This window comes from Silene latifolia, chromosome X (genome assembly GCF_048544455.1).
Source record: "Silene latifolia isolate original U9 population chromosome X, ASM4854445v1, whole genome shotgun sequence".
NCBI lineage: Eukaryota > Viridiplantae > Streptophyta > Magnoliopsida > Caryophyllales > Caryophyllaceae > Silene > Silene latifolia.
Genome location: NC_133537.1, coordinates 299,650,658 through 299,656,939, shown reverse-complemented (window position 1 = coordinate 299,656,939; position 6,282 = coordinate 299,650,658). Strand labels below are relative to the sequence as shown.

The following is a 6,282-nucleotide window of genomic DNA, read 5'->3' as shown; positions in this document are numbered from 1 at the left end:
ATGTAAGTTTGTCACACCCTACTAAAGACCGAATTAGGAACATTATCAAACCAAGAAGATATCATTAATCCAATTAACCCTTCAGTGTCGTCACTACCTAAAGATTAGCTGACCAAATTTTACTCCTAACTTAAACTAACCCCAATTGCAGAGATTAATCTAAACTAGCTGCTACTCGGATTATGCGACTCGAACTAAGCGAGAATCACACAATTAGCGTAAGTATACAATTCCAATCATAATAAGATAACAAATTATAAACTGAAGATTGTAACTTACGATTAAAACGAGTAAAAATTCGGATACAAATAACTGAAAGATTAACAATAAACAACCAACAGTTTTCAATACTAAAATTAATCAACGAAAATAAGCCATAAATTGAATACAAGAGAGGTAGAGAGATCTTAATTACTGCCCGGAACTTGTAGTCGGATCATTGGATGTCGCACCTCAGAAACCGCCTCAAATTCGCCCTTACTCGACCGTGTGCTAAGACTTCGCCCGAGTACGGTCTCCTACTGCTCTCACGACCCAATTAGGTCTCAAATCGTCACTCAGTTCCGCTCAATTTCTATAAAATATATGGGTATTCGGCTCCTTCGTCCGCCTGACGGAAAACTCGGTACTTATACTCAACTTGGGATTATATGGGATTGAATTTCGGGAAGTATTTGGGATAAAATTTGTGACTAAAATACGGGAAGAGATAAAATTTGAGAATCCAAGACGGAGTTGGGGTTTCCATCTTCATTCTTCGCTGCTACTCTTCCTTCTGTGCGCTGCTCTTTTATTTTATTCTTCTTTTTGTTAATTGTTGACTTCTTGATTTGTAACTTCCACTAATCCACTTCACGTGAGCTCTTGGTCCACTTTGTTGGGCTTTATTATTCCGAGTCCCATAATGTTGGTCTGATTTGCTTGGCCCATCGTTTCAGTTGATCCACTTAAATGCACAAAGCCCCCTTCCGTCATCTTGTTCCCATAATTTGCATGGTCCTCAAATGCATCGACCTATCACTTGTTGTTAATCCAAATTAGACGTAAATTAATTCATTTAACACTAATATAATATTTTTTATTATTAAACTCGTAAAATGACAAGAGTATATTATATAGCGCAAATAATGAAAAAGACGACTGTAAATGTTATAGATAAGGGGTATAAATATGAAAAAATATCGCCTTGTCAAATTCCCCTACACTTAGCTTATTATCGCCCTCGACAATGACTAAATCATGAATTATAAGTAAATTATCAACCTCAAAGATTATAGACGTAACTAAGACCGTTTATCGACGACAAACTAAAACATTTTTAGAAATCATTTTATTTAAGTTCGTGAGTCAACGTAAAACATTTGTAGTTAGATTAGAAAGCAACATATACGAAATTTTCCCTCCAAGTCAAACTATACAACCAATTAATTAAACAACATAAATATTTTAAACCGCTTCTAAATTACAATGATAAATAAATGCATTAGCAATACACTCAGTCCAACTATCTTCGTGCGCATGTGCAAGTGTATTGACTCGTAGAGGAGGGGTTTAGCAATTTAAGGTCCTAGGGAAAGGGGATTTACTTTCTGTACATTGTACGAGGATTGTTCTCCCGAGCATTCAAGTGTATCCGTCATACCTCAACTAACTTACCCACCAATCCACAACCACCATCACATCATTCACGTTTTTTCTTCTTTCATTCTTTTTTCATTTTTCACTTTTTTTCTTTTGTTTTTCCTCTGTTTTGACTCTTTTTTTTTCTTTTTTTTTTTCAATTTTTTTTTTCTTTTGAATCTCCACCATCCACATTCCGTACCCGTGGATATATCCAGTGTCCCTTGTAGCGAGCTTTCGACCAATGGATCCCGCCCATCCAGACAAGTCATTAGGCATTCTCCGAATACATTGATTGGGTTCCCCTAAGGGTCTAATCACTCGGGCACCGAATAGAATTGAGGTCAAGAACTTAAAGCGGGAGTCACATATGAAAGTAAATTGGTTAATAAGACCGACTTACGCTCCCACACTCTAGAGTCAACGAAAAGTGTAATAAAGGTAGCCAATGTAAGTGCTTTATAACTCTAATTTAAAGGAGACTTAAAATATGTATGTCACTTAATTAATCAATCCAAGTTCAAAATGGAGGAAAAACTCATGTATACACGACTTCAAAACATTTTTATATTACTTCTAATATTATTAGTGAAATTATTTTAAGTTAGTATTTTTTTTTTTTTTTAAAAAGTTGTTAGATTAGAGCTTGTCGTCGACTCGCTAGTCTAGTTAGTCCAATAAAAACAAGGTCGTTCTTACTATAAAAACACCATCTTCTAATGAAATTTTGACAGCACTTTCCCCAAAAATAGACATATCCAAAACTTTTAAAACCTGTAAATGCAACAAAAATATACATGGCAATCCACCAGACTCCATTTTCAACACACAAAAACCACAAACTCCAGCAACAAGTGACGCCAAACATCCTCATACTCGACTCTTAGCAATAGAGATCAAGGACTAAGCAAATTTCATGCTAAAACACTGAACGGGCAGCAGCAAAATTTTCAAATGTACCCAATTTTAACAGATTTTAGCTTTCCTCTCCCCCACACTTAAACTCGACATCGTTCTCGATGAGATTAAACATATAATCGAAATAAGAGGGATAAAGTTACTTGGCGGATTTGATTAAAAGCAGCCATGTCAAGATGCTTCAGCTCTTTTTCTCTTTTTTTTTTTTGGTCAACTTTTTGTCACAGGCAGCCAAGTATAAGCAGACTCCAGTAGGGCTCTATGGCTGGCTCTGTCCACGACTTCCAACACAAATCAGCTCGACAATCAATGGCCAGATTCCCTGCAAAATAAAACACTTGACCAAGATCCGTGAAATATGGAAGTGGCAGGATACCCATAATACCAACAGATATTTTTATTCTTACCTAAACGAATTTTTTTTGTGCAACCGACACTATAAACATCCCCCTACAAAGGTTGCGAAACTCAGGGAGGCACTTAAGCCGACTTAACTCACTAAATAAGAAAGCATATAAATATTAAACACACATGAAAGCAATAAAAATTAAGCTTGGGTTGCCTCCCAAGAAGCGCCTTGGTTTATGTCGTGGCTCGACATACTTCGAATATCCTCAAGAATCACCTCAAAACAAGCATTCTAAGTAAATTCACCGAACCGTATTTGAGCACTCATCAGCTTGTATAATTTTCAAACACTATTTCTCAAAATTTTCGACAATGAAACTAACTACTAGCAAATTAGTTTCTTAAAACCTCAAATTTCTCTGATTCTTCTAATAAATAATTAGATTCCTCAACTGGCTGCTCAAGAGTCTCCAAAAAAAACCAATATGCTGACGGTTTTCTTAGTCCATTAACATCAACTCGTATATTCCCGAACAATATCGCATGCATGGCTAGCTAACTACCAGAAAATGTAGCTTAAAACCGTAAAATACTCCTCCCCCACACTCACTTTGAACCATAGTGTAGATTATAGAAATACAGGGGAAGGCTAGCCACCATAAATCCATAATAGTACTGACTTCTGACTTCTTATGCCATTAACACCAGTAATCCAAAAGTTCTTATTCCATTAAAACAAGTAATAACAAAGCCGCAAGCAAACGTAGACAAAAGAGACATGTAGGTAGCTAGACTGCATGTCTTGATTATAAGTTCATCCGTTTACGCGTTGGGTGCCAGACATCATTAAACTTCCTACAGTGACCATCCTATAACCATAATGAAGCTATTTACTTATAAATCCAAAGGTTTAGCAACTTTCACCTCATAGAGTGCACCAACATCTATCTCAGGTCAATGCAACAATTCTCTCAGAAAACGAGAAACCAAAAGCAACTGTCATTCTAAACATATTGTAGCATCCACTTTAGCATTTTTTATTTCTCACCCAAATCAGAATGAAAGAACTTCAGAATGGCCAAGTTTGTTTCAAGCTCAAGGTTTAACCACAAAGTCTAACTTAAAATATATACACCTGACTCGCAACCTCATACATGAGTATTGCTAACCTCATCAAGAAGGTTAGGCGGAAACAAATAGATTACTTAAGAGAGAATGCTACACACTTCACTGGTACTTCAACACATATATGAGTATTACTACAAGTACACTAGTTTAGGGGAGTTAGAATAGTTGGACAGTAAAATAGGAAGAACATGAAAGCAAACAACATGCAAAAAGTAGTTAAAGAACATGTCATCAACTTAAAATTCCACCCGAATAAAACGTCCAGCCAAAAAAAACCTAAAGTATACATAAATGAAATTAGTGTTTAATTATAAACTATATAGAAAATTAATTCTAACATCAATCTCCCCGGCAACGGCACCAAAATTTGATACGTGTCGTTTAGCGTATACAAATTAATTATTTATAAACCTATCTTAACCTCAAAAATATAAACATAGTACAGGGTAAGTAGGGTCGATCCCACGGAGAGACTGGAAAAACTAATTAACTATCTAGTATTATTATCTACTAACTTACATATATACCATAAGTTACGTATTTACGGCTATTAACATTATGTACGATTAGGGGGTTATCATTGTGATTAGGTAACTAGACGAACGGAACCAAATACTAAAGCAAGACCGAAGTAAAATACCCCATTAAGCACATATTCTACTGGTAATTCTAGTTTGTCAACCGGTTATTGTTTACGTCAAATCTCCAGTTTATTCATAGATTAAATGCAGAATTCAAGATAACAAGAACTCCCTATCTTCTCTTAGATTACAATTGACCTGAACTAAGCCAAGATCAATTCTTAACTAACCGACCGATGTAAGTTTGTCACACCCTACTAAAGACCGAATTAGGAGCATTATCGAACCAAGAAGATATCATTAATCCAATTAACCCTTCAGTGTCGTCACTACCTAAAGATTAGCTGACCAAATTTTACTCCTAACTTAAACTAACCCCAATTGCAGAGATTAATCTAAACTAGCTGCTACTCGGATTATGCGACTCGAACTAAGCCAGAATCACACAATTAGCAGAAGTATACAATTCCAATCATAATAAGATAACAAATTATAAACTGAAGATTGTAACTTACGATTAAAACGAGTAAAAATTCGGATACAAATAACTGAAAGATTAACAATAAACAACCAACAGTTTTCAATACTAAAAATAATCAACGAAAATAAGCCATAAATTGAATACAAGAGAGGTAGAGAGATCTTAATTACTGCCCGGAACTTGTAGTCGGATCATTGGATGTCGCACCTCAGAAACCGCCTCAAATTCGCCCTTACTCGACCGTGTGCTAAGACTCCGCCCGAGTACGGTCTCCTACTGCTCTCACGACCCAATTAGGTCTCAAATCGTCACTCAGTTCCGCTCAATTTCTATAAAATATATGGGTATTCGGCTCCTTCGTCCGCCTGACGGAAAACTCGGTACTTATACTCAACTTGGGATTATATGGGATTGAATTTCGGGAAGTATTTGGGATAAAATTTGTGACTAAAATACGGGAAGAGATAAAATTTGAGAATCCAAGACGGAGTTGGGGTTTCCATCTTCATTCTTCGCTGCTACTCTTCCTTCTGTGCGCTGCTCTTTTATTTTATTCTTCTTTTTGTTAATTGTTGACTTCTTGATTTGTAACTTCCACTAATCCACTTCACGTAAGCTCTTGGTCCACTTTGTTGGGCTTTATTATTCCGAGTCCCATAATGTTGGTCTGATTTGCTTGGCCCATCGTTTCAGTTGATCCACTTAAATGCACAAAGCCCCCTTCCGTCATCTTGTTCCCATAATTTGCATGGTCCTCAAATGCATCGACCTATCACTTGTTGTTAATCCAAATTAGACGTAAATTAATTCATTTAACACTAATATAATATTTTTTATTATTAAACTCGTAAAATGACAAGAGTATATTATATAGCGCAAATAATGAAAAAGACGACTGCAAAAGTTATAGATAAGGGGTATAAATATGAATAAATATCGCCTTATCAATAGTATTTCTAAAGACAGTTATATCCATTTCAGTGGTAAAGTGGCTCTAGATACTGACACTATATATAGTTGATAGTAAAAGACAATTTTTTTTTGTTATTGTCTAGATAATTACTCTTATCATAACATATGATATTATCAAGATCCGTTTTACCACTGGAATGGAATTGTCGTGTTAAACAATAACTTGTTATGATGGAATTCGAATTTGAGTGGAGATATAATTCGAATTGTCATGATAACATATGATATTATCAG

At 35.6% G+C, this 6,282-nt stretch overlaps 1 long non-coding RNA gene across 1 annotated transcript; it reads right to left on the bottom strand.

Annotated features, from left to right (window-relative positions):
• Nucleotides 1-254: 254 nt before the first annotated feature.
• On the bottom strand, nt 255-5,985 carry LOC141617149 (uncharacterized). The gene is made up of 2 exons (XR_012531090.1): nt 2,682-5,985; nt 255-1,014 (listed from the first exon to the last, which is right to left on the bottom strand). It is a non-coding gene; the product is annotated as an uncharacterized LOC141617149 (long non-coding RNA).
• Between the last annotated feature and the right edge of the window lie 297 nt (nt 5,986-6,282).